This window comes from Clarias gariepinus, chromosome 22, assembly GCF_024256425.1.
Source record: "Clarias gariepinus isolate MV-2021 ecotype Netherlands chromosome 22, CGAR_prim_01v2, whole genome shotgun sequence".
In the NCBI taxonomy this organism is placed as follows: Eukaryota; Metazoa; Chordata; class Actinopteri; order Siluriformes; family Clariidae; genus Clarias; species Clarias gariepinus.
Window position 1 is genome coordinate 16,526,893 of NC_071121.1, and position 17,729 is coordinate 16,544,621.

Here is a 17,729-nt window from a genome sequence, read left to right on the forward strand (position 1 = left end):
GAATCGTGAACTCGGTGCACTACAAGGGTTGTAAAAATGTGAACAAATACAATGGACCTACACAGTCCCTGGTTGGACTATATAGAGGTTCCTAGATGGGTGGATGTCACGTTTATGGTTAAAATGCTGTTGCTCATGTAACAGTGCACCACAAGGTGGCGACAAACACCTCGATAACCTCAGTCTCGGCTCAGTTTCCCTTCTTCGCATCACATTTAAACAATTAAGCTATTTCATGATCAACTTCTTTTTCAGTGTCCAAAATGCACATCTTTGATACCTTTCCAGATGTGCATTTAAACATGCCATCAAGTAGCACTAAATAAGAAACTAACTATAAAGCTAATGAATTTGCTTGTATTCGTATTGTTTTATTGGATTACATTGACACGACACACTGACAGCGATGATATAAAAAAAAAACCGACAATTTTGACTCTCAGTCGATGCTTTCACTTTCTGTGATTCTCACTTAAGCAGGTGAAAATGATGACGTCACGTCCTGAACTTTGAACAGAAACCCGGAGTGGATGTCAGTTGCTATGAAATAACGTTAGAGAGACGGTTAACAATCCGAAATTGTGGGTTTATTTAAAGAATATATATAAATTAAAATTTCCCGAACAAATCTAAATCATGTGAGCTGGGTGAGTGTGTATAGTGTGTGTATAATGTGTGTGTATAGTTCCTGAAGCGGATGAACACATTTGTTTACATTGTAGTGCGTCCTGCTCTGCGCGAGCGCGGTTTCAGTAGCGCGAGGCAGCGCGAGCTGCGTGTGAAGCTGTTCCTGCCGCTCCTGCGACTCAAATCTCTCTTCGGGAAAGTTTTCCGTTAAACGAACTCAATTCCGGTGAGTCCGTACAGCTCTTCTGCTCCGTCTTACAGCCTTTATTTCCGGGTTTAAACCTGTATTTGAAGCGTGTCTGCCTGTCCGCCCCGGTGTGTGTGTGTGTGTGTGTGTGTTGGCTGTGAGCTAAGCTAGCCGAGTGTACATTGTTAGCAGAACTAGCCCATACAGAGTGCTCGCGCGCCGCTCCTTCACACTGATATTGAAGTTGAGGTGCTGAATAAGGTCTTCTCAACCGCGTTATGAGGCTTCATAGTGTGTGTGTCCGGCTTTTCCCTACAGCTCAGAAGTGCTGCCTAACTTCTGCGTCCTGTACTAGAGAACACTTCAAGCCAAACACTTTGGAAGTTAGCTAGCTGAGTTGTGTGTGTGTGTGTGGATAATGGGACAGACCTCATGTATGTTAGTGTACAGTAACTCACTGGTCGGTTAGTCACTAGAATCATTTATGGACAGATTTTTGGGGAAAAAAAGCCCTTTTAATATTATCAGTTAGTAGTAGATTGTTATTAAGCTTCTCCACAGGTCACTATTCTTCTTCTTCTTAATTATAACATGACCTTGGCTTATTCACCAAAATATAATGCTGGTCAAAATTTCTGGTCTGTTTTGAATAAAATACTGTTAACAACTAGTACAAAAACAGTTTTAAAGCTATCCGAATATAGATCTAGATTTAGATTAAGGTGACAGTTCTGAGAAAAAAAAAGCTCTTGAGTCATCATTAGGAAGAACCCTGTAGCCCTTAAAGCTCTGAGCATTTCAGCCATTATTTATTTATTTATTTATAATGATCATATATATATATATAGCTGGCGGTACTGTAGTGGTTAGCGCTGTCGCCTTGCATGAGTGTGCGTGTATAGGTGTGTATGCCCTGCAATGGATTGGCACCCTGTCCAGGGTGTACCCCGCTTTGTGCCCTAAGTCTCATGGGCTAGGCCTAAGGCCCCCCGCCACCCCTGTATACAGCATTAAAGTGGTATAGACGATAAGTGAGATGATATATCGGGTTCAGGATTGTGCAATATAGAGAGATGCATTTTTTTTTTCAGCACAAAATTAGGCAATGTGGTGAACTTAATTTTAGTTAATTTTAACCAACTATGCAAACATGATTGAGCAAAATGATAATTTTTTTAAAAGGATCACATAAGCAAAGAAGAAGCAAATATCACATGTTTTTGCTGTTGTTTTCGGTTGTTTCTATGACCAAATATATATATATATTAATAAATTGCTAGTTTTAAATGTTCCAGATTTTTTGCAACTTGTTTTCTGGTACTGGTAAAAATGCTCTTTATGAAAGTAATGGTAACTTTTTTTCTATGTCACATATCTGAGAACCCAAATACATTTACATTGAGGCATTTGGCAGATGCTCCTATCCAGAGCCACTTAGATTTTTATTTCATTACACATCTGAGCAGTTGAGGGTTAAGGGCTTTGCTCAAATGCCCAACAGTGGCAACCTGGTGGTTGTGGGGTTTGAACCTGGGATCTTCCGAACCGTAGTCCAATACCTTAACCACTGAGCTACCTGTATAAAGCCTCCCTGTTAACACACATCGTCAAGTCCATATAAGCACCTTTTTTTCCTTTAATCATCATTGACCACTGCCGGGTTTAGTGGTTAGCACTGTTGCATTGCACCTCCAGGGTCCAGTTTGATTCCCAGCCAGGTTCAATTCCTGCCTCTGTTTGCATGTTCTCCCCCATGCTTGGTGGGTCCTCTGGGTACTCCAGTTTCCTCCCACATACAAATTAGGGTAATTGGCATTCCTAAATTGCCCTTAGTGTGTAAATGAGTGTGTGTATGTGTGTGCCCTGCGATGGATTGGCACCAAGTCCAGGGTGTACCCCGTCTTGTGCCCCAAGTCTCCTTGGATATTCTCTAGGTCCCTGCAACCCTGTTATACAGGACTAAGCGGTATCGACAGTGAGTGAGTGAGTAGAGGCCTATGCTGTGTTGCCAGCACTTATCCCTCCCGCTTGAGCTTTCTGGGTTTAAAAGAGCCAGTCTGAAAGGGAATCCTTCAGATCTTGTGATGAAAAGATAATCAGAACAAACATAGTAAAGTTGAGTAAGGTTTTAGTTTAAAGTTAACAACATCCAGATGAAATAATAAAGTGTATAATAAATAAGACTCCAAACAGAGGGCAATAGGGTGTCAGTGTGGGCCGGGCTGGACCAGCGGTGCAAGCGTCTGTCTGATCAGACAGCAGGAGTGACATGATATCATCATAATAATAACAAAAAGAATAATATGGTTGATGAGAGGTTTATCTGTTCCAGGGAAATGGAGCCGATAGGCTTTCTTTTTTTTAACGTTGTGGTGTTGTACTGCCAAGTAAAGTAGAAAGTGTCCAGCTACCAGTTGCTGAAACACAGACTGAGCTGGTCAAACTGGTAGGCATCTTTTAGTAAGTGCTAATGATGAGCAAGGAAACAGGTTCTGAATGACTTAACCAGGGCTGCATGTAGGGTTGGGTCTTGTTTTTTTTTTGTTTTCATTTTCTCGATACCGGTGCCTAATCGTTACTTTTAAAACGGTACTGGTGCCAAAACGGTGCCTGAACCGATACTTTATAAAAGCCACAAAATGATGGTGGATGACTCAAGAATACATTTTTAATGAACAAAAAATTTAATGCTTAAAATTTAACAATATATTAAAAGTTTAACGTATATATGAATATATAAGTAAATACAAAAAACAACCACAAAACATAAGCCACCTAACCCGACTACAATAACTAAACCGCTTCAAATTTTAAATGGGTTAAATGAGGTCACTGTTGTATTACTACTAGTACTAGCTGGAAAGCCATAATTATAAACTGAATCTATGGTACATTAGTATTTTACAAATCGTTTGACCATTTGTTAGCATGAATGCAAGATTAGCATTTTGCAATTGAGATTACATTAGCCTCCTACTAACCTTTGGAAAGGCTGCTGTCATTATCATAATCAGTGGACTCCTTTTTGCTACGGTTGGTATGACTGGGGCTGGGGTCATCCACACCGATAGTGCAAGCTGTTGTCCACAAGCTGTCAAACACGGTGCATCCCCCTGCTTTTAGGTTTATTCTGTGTTTCCCCTTAAATGTTACATTAGATTTGATGTGTTGTCCCCTTTACACGCAACTGCTGTAAAACATTTGCTGCACGTCACAGTGTCGGAATCCTTTCTTGTAAAATATAGCCACACTTTCGACCGTTTAGTTTTAGGCATTTTAACGAAAGTTGTTTAATTTAGCAAGCTAAGATAGCGGTAGACCACCTGCTGCCGTCAGACCAAGTGTAATGTTGGTTGCTGCCTTCACGCGCAACTTGAATGGTCTCTCATTTCCTGATTATTTGTGCTTTTATTTTTTTAATCTAATCTAAATTAAACTTTTAATCTACAAAAATAAAATGGATAGTAACATTAATGCAACAATGTTTTGGATTTGTATTATCAAAGCTTTTCAAAGTTTTCAAGATTTTTCTGATTAAGGAAATAATTTTTTTTTTGACATCTCATGAATGCATTATTTAAATTTTACTAGTGGTCATGTGTGTTAATGAATCTAATGCTTATTACAACTGTGCCATTATCATAGCCCCAGAGAACAAATATTTCAATCGACAGTTCAGGCATTTAAGTGGCACCGAAATAAGGCACCGAAATTTGCGATCTGTTTAGGTCCAGTACATAACGGTTTTATAGGTACCTTATAGGTGCTATAGGTGCTTATTGGCACCGGTTTTTGGTACCCAACCCTAGCTGCATGACCTGATCCAAAAATCTATTTTTTTTACACGCGTTGCCGTTTAAACTGAAATATTTAATTATTAAAACATACCATTTAGCATTCATATATATTTATATTTATATATCGGGTCGAACAGCAAATAATTGGACTAATGATTAAATGGATGTTTGCCAATATTTATCATCTCATATACTTAAATTATTGACAAACACTAAACAAATTCCAGGATTTGCATATATGACCATTAATAACCTGCAGCCTTTTGTGATGAAAATAATTGCATCAAAAGTCCATACTGCAATTTCAGCTGTTAATGCAAATCATTGTCCAGCACTACTACTATCACTTATAGACAAGTTATATTAAAGAAAAAACTCAATGGTAAGGTATTCAAAATGGTCAGTTATGTAATTGGACTGGTCTCTAAATTGGGCGGCTTGCAAGTGGGTCAGACCAAACCAGGTTTTTAAAAAAATATATATTTTTTTGTACTAATCCAAAGTTTTTTTTTGTCTAAATCCAAGAGATTCACTTAAACCTTAACTGCTAATATCATATTCCAGCATGTTTGTGAATGACTTTAAATAAAATTGTCTTCCAGATGATTAAGAGCATCTACTCTGGTTTAAAACAACTCCTCTGCGACTAAATGGCCGTGAACCAGGTGTTGCATTGCCTGAGGGCCCGAGAGCACTTTGATGCAATTGTTTTAGAGATTACTCCTTTCAGCGTAGATATTTTTTAACCCAACATTTAAGGTGGTGCAGCTCTTTGCTGGTGTTTCTGGATAATGCAAAATAAAGAGTGTGTCATCTGTATGTGCATATGGCAGCTGTTTATTAAAGATCCTGTATGGACAAGGTGCTTGCAGTTACACGTTTTGAAGTATTACGTTCAATCCTACATTAAGGAGACATTAGACATGATGTTTGAATGGTAGTTTAGTTAAAATGCTTCACTCACTGGAGCTGAAGCCATCATTAGTTGTTGAAGGGTATGACTTCAGAGCATGTGTGAGAAGAGTGTTTGACAGCTTGACAGACTGTGTATTGTTTGCTTATTAAGGGAGTGTTTGATTTCACAGTGTTTCCTGTGTGCGTGTGTGATTGTGGTGTGGGGGTAGTGGTTTGACCATGCAGGTCTGATTGTGTTATAACGTGCATATGCAGGTTGTCTGTTAAAAACTTTCCTGTTTATGTCCTTGCCTTAAAATATATTTTTTCATTTTAGACCGCTTTTGCAGAAAATGCGATTTTTGCATTGTTGAAAAAAAATGTGATAGTATAATGATGATAATGTATGATAACTAACATTCTTGCAGACACAATTGAGTGTGTGAATTCCTGCATGAGGGAAAACTCAACCGCAGTCCTTGACATTTTATACGAGGTTGCCTGTTGTATTTGTGAACTCGTGCAGCAGGTCAGCAAGTTGTTGGCCAACATTAATTTATAAACTGTTTGGGTTTGCTTCACATGACACACAAGTGATTATTCTAATATTTTCTGACTTTCTAATATTTTCTGACTTTCTAATATTTTCTGACTTACTAATATTTTCTGTCTTTCGAAAATTTTTTGGTTTAACTGCGAGATGACCGTGTGTTGTTCCAGCGGGAGAGTTATACTGCAGCTTTGCACTGCACTTTTATATGCCTGGTTTATAATCAGCCTATCCACTTACCGTACCTTCACGTTTATGATTCTGATTCTGGAGAAGATAGTCTCACATCTGCTCCTGCCGGACAATCCGTTTAGTTAAAGGCAACGTAAAAGCACAGTGCGTCAGACAGAGGAATTCAGAATGAAAAAATACACGCTCTAGTTACATTGAGGTGTGTCACACCACCGCAACGCATATTTTGTTTAAATATACATACCAAATAAAAACTTTCGTTTTGCAAAATTCAAAAGCAAGTCAACCTCATGAGCCTGTTATGATGAGACTAACTACAGGAGTGAGCTGAGCTGCCTGGCCGGGTGGTGCACGGACAACAATCTCTCCCTGAACGTGGAAAAGACAAAGGAGATTGTGGTCGATTACAGGAGAACATACACCCAACACTCTCCGCTGTCCATCAATGGTGCGATCGTGGAGAGGGTAAGGAGCACCAAGTTCCTGGGTGTGCACATTACGGAAGATCTCTCCTGGTCCACCAACACTGCAACCCTGGCCAAAAAAGCACAACAGTGTCTCTACTTTTTTTCCGAAAGCTGAGAAGACACCCATCATGCGCACCTTCTGCAGAGGCACCATTGAGAGCATCCTGACCAGCTGCATCACTGTGTGGTTCGGAGCCTGCAATGTGTCCTGCCGGAAAACACCCCAGCGCATAGTGAGAGCAGCTGAGAAGATCGTTGGTGTCTCTCTCTCCTCTCCCACCTGGACATTTACAACACCTGCCTCACACAAAAAGCTCTCAATATCGCCCATGACCCTTCCCACCCGAGTCAGAGCTTCTTTAGTCTGCTACCATCAGGAAGGAGACTAAGGAGTCTTCAAGCCAGGACAAGCAGACTGAAAGACAGCTTCATCCATCAGGCTATCAGGAAGCTGAACTCCCTTCCAGCTCTGCCTCCCCTGTGCTCTTCGGCCTCTCCCACCATCATACTCTGATTCTTTCATTTCACACACACGGACACACTAATACAGACACACAACACTCACACAAACCCACACATACACACACTCACACATACACACACTCACACATACACTTAATCACACTCTTACACCTGTCACTTTGTGCTCCATGCACCATTGGTACTTTCACTACCTCAACCCAGGAAATAAACACCTTGTTCATACTGTATTTTTACCCGGTTTTGTTTACTGGTTTATATTGCTCATTATAATTTCACTTGTCACTTTAATCAACTAAAATAAGCACACTTGCACTATTCCTATTGCACTGTTTCTCTCTATCTGCCTTCTGTGATGTTAACTGTTCCTTTGTGCAGGACAGTAACTAAATTACCTCACCTCTGTTGTTTTTTTTTAAGTTTGTGTTGTTTAAGGCCCCCCCCCGTGTTATTTAGATCGAGGATGATCCAAATCTGTACATGTAGCAGAATTGACAATAAAGTTGACTTTGACTTTGACTGTTTGTCCGCATGGCAGCTAAGAACATAAAGAAAATACTCAGGCTACTGGCTTGTCCGACAAAGACGTGCATTTCTAACACTTAATGTACATGTTGGCCTTAAAACCAGGGCAGTAAACATGAGCTCCGTGTAGTTTGAGCAAGAAATCTAACAGCAACTACGTTTACATGGACTGCATTTCTTTATTCTGATTGAGATGTTGCCAATTAAAGATTTCAGCTTAACTGTTTATACAGACCCTGATACGATAAGATTTGCATTTACGTGCTTAATCAGAATATAACTTTTGACGTGGGCGAGCTGGTTTTGGCCGCTTCGTAGCATTTAGTTTGACAGAAAAAATAATAGAAAAAGAAGTATTTTACTCTAGCTGTAAAGTTACCTTAGGCCAGTGGTTCTCAAAGTGTGGGGCGCGCCCCACTAGTGGGGAATACAGATATGACAGGTGGGGTGCAATGAACGGAAGGGAATTAATGGAAAATAATAGGAAAGTACCTATTCTAATTCATGCTTTTCTTTATTGACAATAAAGATCGGACACTCGAAACTAAACAATCACATACAAGGAAATGGATCAATAATACAAGTAAATTAAAATAAAATCAGAGAAAAAGTGGAACCATAGTGCAACAATAACGGTTTAACGTTGGCATGTTAATTGCAGAGGAACAATATATAAGGAAACATTCGGTATTATATATGTAACTTTAATTTATTCCAATGTGTATGCTGATGTTTCTGTATTTTTTTTTAAACATTAATATTTTATCAGGCAGTACTAGTCTGGCATTTCTAGTTTCCAGTGTGGTAACAAAGTTGCTTTTTGATCCTTCAGGCGCTGAACAGAAGGGATCAATATCGTTCTACGCTTTTTGTTGCTGTGCGGCATTTTGCGATCATCCCTAAATCATCCGTTGCGCCGTAGAGAATAATGGTGTTCATGCTTTTAAACTTGTATAATTCACGGCGTATGTGGCTTAAAGACAATGTAGAGAGGAAATTTATGTGGGTCTTATTTTCGGGTTTATTTACGCAGCTAATGAATTCGGAGATGCGAATATAAGACTAACTTTACTGCCGTCACAAACAGGTGTTATGCGCTAAAATGCCCCCCCTGCCAGGGATTGCCCCCGTACATAATCTCTATCAATTATTATATTAGGACATTTAAAGGTTTATTATTATCAAATATATTATTACTTTTATAATTAACCCTAGGCATTGACAGCCGTCGAGACGATTAAAACAAATCCCCCAAAATGATTTATTTTGCAGGGGTTTGTCAATGTACAAATAACAAATAATTTATCACAAATTGCACTAAATAAATGTGAAAAATTACTGGAAACGATTTTATTATAAAATAAGCAATGTAAAAATACACATGTATATTAAAAAAATAAATAAGACTATTTATAAATATAAATTTTTTATATTGCTTATTTAATAATTAAATTCGTTTGTTATAATTTGTAATTTGTAAACCATAAACCTATGAATTTGTTTTAATATATTATTTGAAAGAGATTATGTAGAGGGGGCAATCCGTGGCAGGGGGGGCATTTTCGAGCTAACACCACCTGTTCAGTAGCGTACTGTATGTGATGAGCATAATAATGTCAGTGGATACATTTGTTACATGGACCACAAAAAAGCAGGTGATTCAGCATCATCAGCCCAATCGACCAAAAACCCAGGCGAAAGGAAAATGGTGAAGCCTATGTTGCGCTTGGATTCATGGTGGGGATGGTGGGGCAGAAGAGAGACCCGTGTGTGTTTTGTGTCTTAAACCGCTGGTAGCAGACAGCACGAGACCCAACAAAGTAGGAAGACACTTGTATTTTATCTGTTTTGAACTTGGTGTTATTTGATCTTATCGGTTTAGAAATTGATTTTTTAATAAATAGTACACTTGGCTGTTTTTGTTATCATTTTGTTGACAAGTGGGGCTTAAAAATTCGCCCACCCTCTTAAGTGGGGAATGACAGAAAATGTTTGAAAACCACTGCCTTATGCGCTCCATCTTTTCTGTGTTATAATTGGCTAACAAAATTCAATCTTGCCTATTATTTGTTAGTTGCTTTACTAGGTATAAAATAGTGAACTATTCAGTGCCTCTTTCTCAGCCAGGCCCGGTGGATAACAGAAAATTGAGGTGGGACAGAGTTTTCTCGCAGAGGAATTAAAATTACATTTAAATGAAAATTTCCCTCCCAGTGAACATCACATGATGTTACCCTGACGTCGGGCAAACATGTTTAGAGAGAGGATACAATCAGAAGAAAACAATCGGATCAAATGTTCACATGGCTAATATTTACCTGTTAAACGGATTAACAAAGGTTTACATGACCCCACATGACTCCGAATGAAAATATGTTCCAGTCAGGTCGGGTCGGGTCAGACTGTTCTGATTGAGTGTTTACATGATGCACTTTTATTCCAGTTATCAGTGGAATATTAGAGTCCATGTAAACGCATTCAGTGATGCACATCATTTAGCATCCATATTAAATGAGCTGAGAATAAGGCTTAACAAGATCGTACTGGGTCATGTGATCTCGTCAGATCCAGGGAGCAATAACATAGATAATCGTCAACCTCTGTACAGGATGTTTTTTTGGCTGTTATTTTATATAATTATTTGTAATTATATAAATTATATAAAATACTCCTTATTTGTATGTTTGGAATTTCTTTTATTACTGTCCAATAAAACCAAAAATACTTAAGAGCAAAAGTGAAAGAAGAAAAAAAGGATTTCATTTCGGACAAGGAATCATAGATAGGCTTTTAATTCAATTACTTTTTTTTGACATTATGCCTTTTTTTTATTCAGTTCGATTGAGTAGCACTAAGGTTTATTGTCTGATTTGTCTCAATCAGCTATATTTTTTACAGGTTTAAAGCATTCTATAAGAAAAAAATAATCATTGATATCCTGTGTAATTATGTTGTTGATTGTTTAAATGTCATATTCCGTACATATCTTTTTCTATCAGTCTTCTGCTCCACACTCCAGTCCAGTAGGTGATGCACCAATAGCACATCGCACATAAATTCAAAAGCAGAAGAAGCAACACTATTGCAAAATACCAGTATTTGCAAGACTGAATGGGTTTGTATTTTCTGCAAAAGATGCGGTTTATTTTTTGAGGAATTCATTCGAATTTTGAAGTTGACCTAAATAATTAAATAAAAAAAAGGGAATTGATTCTGAATCAAAAAGTGTCCCATTGATTAAGTTAACTAAAAGATCGATTAAATTGCATAACTCATTATTAAGTAGATAATAAATGTAAAAACTTTTAAAAGAATGTATAGAAATTGCTATACACAACATATAGAGACATGTAATCAGTGTTTGGCTCAAACACCTTGAGACATTGTTATTGTATTCAAGCTTGTTTTCCTCTTACAAAACACTGGTTTAAAATGATTTGTAGTTACACCTGCTACTTTTGTCACCTGCCTAGAAGAAAATAACAGTGTGTCTGTAATATGTAACAACATGCAAAAACGTTTTTGAGACAGGTATAAGCTTATCCTGTGTTTGGCTCTTCATCTTATTGATCTTTTGCATAACCCTCTTGGCAGAGGCCAGGTTGTGTGCTGAAGTATTCTGGTTCGTTGTGAATTCATGATCGGTCCTCAACCACAAAACATTAATCAGCCACACAAAGCCCCGTTGATCCACATCTATACGTTACAGCGAGTTACTCGCGTGCCGTTTCTTGTTTGTAGTCCATTTTATTGCTAAACTTGTCGATGGTGTGCATGACCACAAAGTCACAGTGCTGTTTGTGAGTGTGAAACTCTCTCATGACGAGCTAAATTTTTTCTTTTTTTTTTTTTTACTCTTTTTTTGGAACATCTTTATAAACAGCTTTGTTTTTTTGAAAGTGAAAGTTTTGCAGCTGATTTTGAAACTCGTCAACCACAAGAATCAGCTAAAGTCTGTAGTTGTAAACATGATGGCAGTAAACATTAAACGTGAACGACCTTGAATGTTTGATGAACTGACTGAGATTAAAACTAGCCTTGCTGCATCTTTATCATCTTATTTTACTTCACAATGGTTCAAAAATAGTGAAGTTCAGCCAGAATGTTATGTTCTTCAGGAATATCTGCTCTCCTTTATGTTGTTGAGAAGCATCCTGCTCGTCTGTGGAATAAGTAAAATAAAACAGTCGCATTTCTCTCAGACTTTTTTTTGTGACCTTTATGAAAACGGATAAGCTGCAGAGAAGTTGCAGCCATGTGTGTCATTAAAGCTATTGTTCTGAAAGCATGCCAAAAATACATTTTATGTTGTTTCTTATACTATAGTTTATACCTGCATCAACTGGAGGATGTTGGAGGTTTCACAAAATATGGAAACTATATAATAATAATGGAAGATAATAATAATGGAAAAAACTAATCTATGTACTTAACTTCTATAAACAACTACAGGTAATAACAACAAGACAAATACACAATAGTTCAAAATGTAGTATTCCCCAACCCTTCCAAAAAAAAGTAAACCATCATTCTGAACCACCCAAGTGGGTAAAATAAGTGCACCCTTATACTTACAATCATTAAGAGAGTAATTAGCTGCCAAATGTTAATGTTAAAAGTGTTAGTTAACGAGTAGTTTGTTGTTCTTGAGCGCTCAAGTATGACTCTAAATCATGCGAAGAAAAGAGAGTACATTAGCTGTGACCTCAGCACAGCAACTCTTGCTGCTCGTCATTTTGGGAAAGCTTATAAGTCTATAACTATTTTAAAAAGCCCTGTTTAACATCATTTAACATCGTTTACAAATGTTAGTTTAGTTTACAAATTACCTTCAAAACAGTTGCCAGTCTTCCCATAAGTGGAAGTCCCAACAAATTACTCCAAGATCAAAACGTTTTAATGCTTGGAGATAAAGTTCTTCAACATTTCTTATTTTTATCATGTGACCAACAGACGGAAAAGGAAAAAAGAGTGGAAAAATATTGCGCTCATGGAAAAGTAGTTGGGGAAAAATAATATAGAGTACAAATTAGGTTTGCAATGTTACATCTGAACAAATAAAAAAAAGTTCTGGAAGATTGTCCTTTCCTGGCTAAAACCAAAGGCAGCATATGACTACAAACACCCCAGGGCAATTGACAGGCATGCTGGTGTATGGATGCCGATTTTGGGTTTGTTTTGCAGCCACAGGACGCCGGGAACTCGCAGTCATGGAGACAACAATGAACTCCACTGTATACCAGAATATTACCAAGACAGATACTTTCATCAGCTTAATCTCAGCTGAAATTGAGTCTTCCAGCAGGACATTGATCCCGAGTACACTTGGAATGGCCAAATCTAGACCTCAACCCTGCTGAGATGCTGTGGCAGTGCATAAATTAATATCTTTTTAAACATCAGTAGAATCAAGCAACGTGGTAAAGAAGAGCAGGCCAAAATAACTTCAAAATGATGTGATGAATTCCTACAGAAAATGCTCTACTTAAAGCTAATGCTGCTGAAGGCGGTTTTATGTTACAGAATTACAGGGTGTATGTATTTTTCCAAATTAGTTTCTGATTGTTCATAAGAAACACTTAGAAAGTGTTGCATGATGTAAAAAAAAATACCATGAAACTAGAGTTTTAAAAATGATGCTTTAATTATTTAATTGTCTGTTTGAGCTTGTTAACATTAACAGTGTTGCACGAACCATGGAGACACAGAGGGAAAGAGAGAGAAGATAATTTTTTGCATTTTGTTCAGAGATTAGACTTGAATAGATGGCAGCAGTAAAAGTGAAAACATGGAGATGTTTTTGCTATAAACTGGAAAAAAAAACAGGCAAGCCCCTTCACACAGCAGTACCGCTGTGCACATAGTGTGTCTCAGGACATGTGAGATCTTTCTAAATATCTGTCCCAATCAAGGAGCTTGGTAGAAATTGCACTTGGTAGAAAAATAGCTGTCTAGTTCACGCCCCTTTTACATCCATCAAAGAAAAACAGCATGATCAGCAAAAGCCTCTGTACACGTATTCGTACATATTGTTTCTCTGTTACGTATTTGCGTAGCGCTGACACTGTCCTCCGTAATTTTGTATGCAAATGTCTGTGTCAGGGACGCTGTCACCTAACTGCGAAGTGACTTTTCAGTCATGCGTATACCCCAGGGTAGCAAAAGTCATCACAACAACTCCTGTACCCACAACAGAGTTAAGTTCATCTGCACGTGCTTGTCTATATACTGTAGTAAAGTCACATGGGATGATTTTTTATTAATTGTTTTTATAAACAGAAAGATGTGACCGCTGCGCAGCTAATGCTTTTATACACGCTGTGTAAAGACAGCACTGGATCAGGATTTTCTTTTTTTGTGGAACGTTAGCAGTGTAACATAATCTAGTGACATTATCTGTCTGTGTGTGTGTGTATATATATAAATGATCAGTCTCCTTGCCTGTCTGACGGTGTGAGCGCCGCGCTGTGGTGTACTGGGTGTCCTGGTGCCGTTCTCTAGTGGCATACCCCGACTTTTTTATGCCAAGTCGTGCTGCATTGAATTTTATTTGTGATTAAACCAGACAGGCTTACGTAAATACGTTGATTTGATGCATTGCAATGTTTGCTTTCATCCACAGTTTTGGCGGCGCATTGTGGAGACAGCATCCCCAAAAACCCAAACCTTGATCATCCAATCTGTGGAAATTCTTTAAAGAAACATTTAGTAAAATGGTGCTCTAAATGCTGTGTCGAATTTAAAATTTGCACACACACACACACACACACACACAAATACAGCACACAAGCATCACAAGAGAACACCCTGGTTCTCCCAGTCTGACCTCAAAACGATGAGAGGGTAAGTGTGCATTAGAGTGAGTTTTTAGTCTGACAAACATGGCGACTAGACTTATTAATTAAGGATTATTGGACTTATTAGCACATTTTCATTCAAGACACATTTATCTTTTCTGAGCTGATGTTTATAACACCCCTTTCCTGTTTGAAAAAAAAAATAAACAGTTGTATTTCACTCTTGCTTTTGTCACAGAATACAACTCTAAAAGTAACTGACGAGCAAATAAGACACTGAAAAGACCAAGAGATGTGCTGCTAAGCTCATTTACTAAGAGAGAAGCACTGCAAGCTAGCACACAAAACGTACCCTTACTTTCATTTGCTGACATTAAACCTCTAAACTAGAGGATAAAACACAATCTGCTCTGATTTTTGTTTGTGACCAGACGGCAGAATAATAGTTCCAGTTCAGCCTCTCATCAACAGTATCAACTCTCAGCACGTTTACATGACTTTAGAGTACGTGACTTTTAAAATAAAAATAACGACGTGTGTTACTTTTATAAATGTAAACGTGAGACTAGCACGCACAAATAATGCAGTTGGGAGTCGAGCAATTCCCTGGGCTAGAAATAAGCCTAGGTGCTCTGCGCGTTCTCCACAGGGGGGGCTGAGTCTATCCCAGGATACTTGGGGGGCGAGGCGGGCCACACCCAGGACACTACTAGCAATTTGGGATCGCCCATAAGCCTAATATGCATGTCTTTAGACTGTTTGAGGAAAACCGGAGTACCTGAAGGAAACCCACTAAGCACAGAGACACAGGAATCGAACCTGGACCCTTGAGGTGCATGATGACAGTGCTAACCAGTAAGCCACCGTGCAGCCAGTATTGTACTTATTAAGTAATAAAATCTAATAATGTTGTTTACACATTATCTTCAGAATTTTATGTAGACATCAGAACTAAGAATAAAGGTCCATCTGGGGGGTTGGAGGAGGCTGGAGAGTGAAGCTGGATGCAGGAGAATGGCAGTGTTTTTGGAGAGATTTGAGTACCAGATTGTGTTGTGTTGGCAGCGTGTGGATTTATAAACCAGATGCAGTGCAGGGCTTGTGTTGGATTTTGGTGAAAGACTGTGGAGAGAGCTGTCGATTGCAAAGGTTTAATCTCTAAATCACGCAGTAGACGTGAAAGCGAGGTTGTGAATACCTGTGTACGAGCTTTTAAAAACTACTCCATTCAGACCTTTTTATTAGTGTACATTTCATGGAGATTCTGTGTGTATATATATATACTGTGTGTATGTGTATATATATATATATATACTGTACAGTATATATTGTATATATACTGTGTATATATATTTTATATATATATATATATATATATATATATATATATATATATTTTTTTTTTTTTTCGTTGTCACATTTTGTGTCCTGTTGTAATTATCACTTTCTTAAAGTTTGATTAAATTAAATGATGATTATGAAATTTTTACCCTGCCTGTGAAGTGTGTCGTAGCTGCATTTGCATTTTTATTGGACTGGATCGTTTGTTATATGTTGGTTTCACCATGGTGGAAAAAATACTACATGCTAAAATCTGTTGTTTGTATTCGTCATTTAGGGTTTTTGGTTATTCGTGTTGGTGAGGACATGCACATTATTTAGTTTTGGATAAATAAAAAAAAAAAAAGAATGAGCTCTAATGCTTACTAAAGATTGTAATAAAAACCAGAACTGAACCACAACATTACTGTCCACCAGTGTCGATGCTGGAGATGGCTCTGGACGATTAATCTGTCTGTATTCTTCTCTGACTGAACACAGCTCAGTGCCTCATCTACAGTCATGGGATACACAACCTCTCATATTCTCTCTACTTTTGCATTTTGTCCAGTGTTTGAAGTTGCAACGAGATAACACTGGACCAGATGAAAATGTTCCTTAAGACCTGAGACCTTCAGTCCATTTCTCCATGGTAGGAGAGAAGATGATCCTAGTGTAGCTTACAGTACCATGGGAAGAGGGGTGGGAGGAAGCATTTGAAAGGAAGTCTAAATGCTATAAAGATCTGGTGTAGAACTGCAGGGACAAAGACTGGCTGACATGGTTGTAGGTGGGATGCAGGGGTTTCCCAGCCCAATCAGCTTGATCTGGAAACTGTTGACAGACACTGGACTGAGGGAGGGACTGAGAGAAAGAAAGCAGTGCGAAGATTTGGGAGGAAGCAGAGAGAGTAAGAGGGAGGAGTTGCGCTGGCAGCCAGGAGGAAGTGAGTAGTGGCTGGCTAGCACCGCTGACCCGCCACCAGGAGAGTGTTAAGGGCCGAAACACTTCAGGGTTGTCGGTAACCATCAGATAACACGACCTCCTGGCTAAACAAAATGACTGAAGGAGAAGCATCCAAAGATGTATGCTGTTAAAATTCTTTAACAAATTCTTTTTTGTTTTTTATTCCACATTTGAAAATTTTTCTGGAAAAAAAAAAAAGTGAATTAATTAAAAACAAAAAAAACGAGCCATCGGTTCAGTAAATTAAATTGGGCGAATGAAGTTTTGATTTATGTGTCACTTATCTTTATCACGTACCTCCAGTGAGCACATCACTGTGGTTATTATTGCAGTGGTTTATTATGCAGCGTAGGCTCATGTTTATCCGCGGCCAGTTGGTGGACATTCTACTTACTGCATTGTTTAGATATTTTCCTAGCACATAGCAAACGCCTTTACAGTGATATTTTTACATTGTTATATTTTCATCGATTGACCGGCATTCAAGTTACTTTGGCTTTATTTGCTGTGGTGTTTTTGTCAAGAGTTGATAATGTTTTCCAGTAACTTTGCTTATAAGAGAAATACTGTTTATCTTACTTGCTCTTATCCTGTAGCCATGTAGTTTGGGACATTTTAGTGTTGATCCACAAGCTTTCTTCACCTGTGCTGCTACAGTCCATATGGGCCAGATCTGAGGTACAGACTTAGCCTGCCTCCCTAATTTTATTAAACTGAAAGCAGCAATAAAATAAAAGCAAGTTGATGCGTGACATTTTTCTTTCTCAGGGCTGATCGTAAGTCAGTGCTGTTTGTCCTGGAGGAGTCTAAAAGAGCTCCATGGAACTAATCGAGAGTCAGGCCTTAGGGAAACCTAACTAGAGTACTTGATAAATTGTTTATTTCATAATAAAAATATAAATCAGCAATGTTTAATATTTGGTATTT

General features: G+C 38.3%; 1 protein-coding gene across 4 annotated transcripts in view; it reads left to right on the top strand.

The window, feature by feature from the left end:
• Window positions 1-694: 694 nt before the first annotated feature.
• The window catches only part of foxp1a (forkhead box P1a), a 52,424-nt gene continuing 35,389 nt past the window's right edge, over window positions 695-17,729 (top strand). For 3 of the 4 annotated variants that reach the window (XM_053482620.1, XM_053482619.1, XM_053482621.1), the window contains exon 1: window positions 723-853. The gene's annotated coding sequence lies outside the window, so the exon portion shown is untranslated. Of the gene's footprint in view, window positions 854-17,729 lie in introns of all 4 variants that reach the window. The other variant, XM_053482618.1, reaches the window with a different exon arrangement.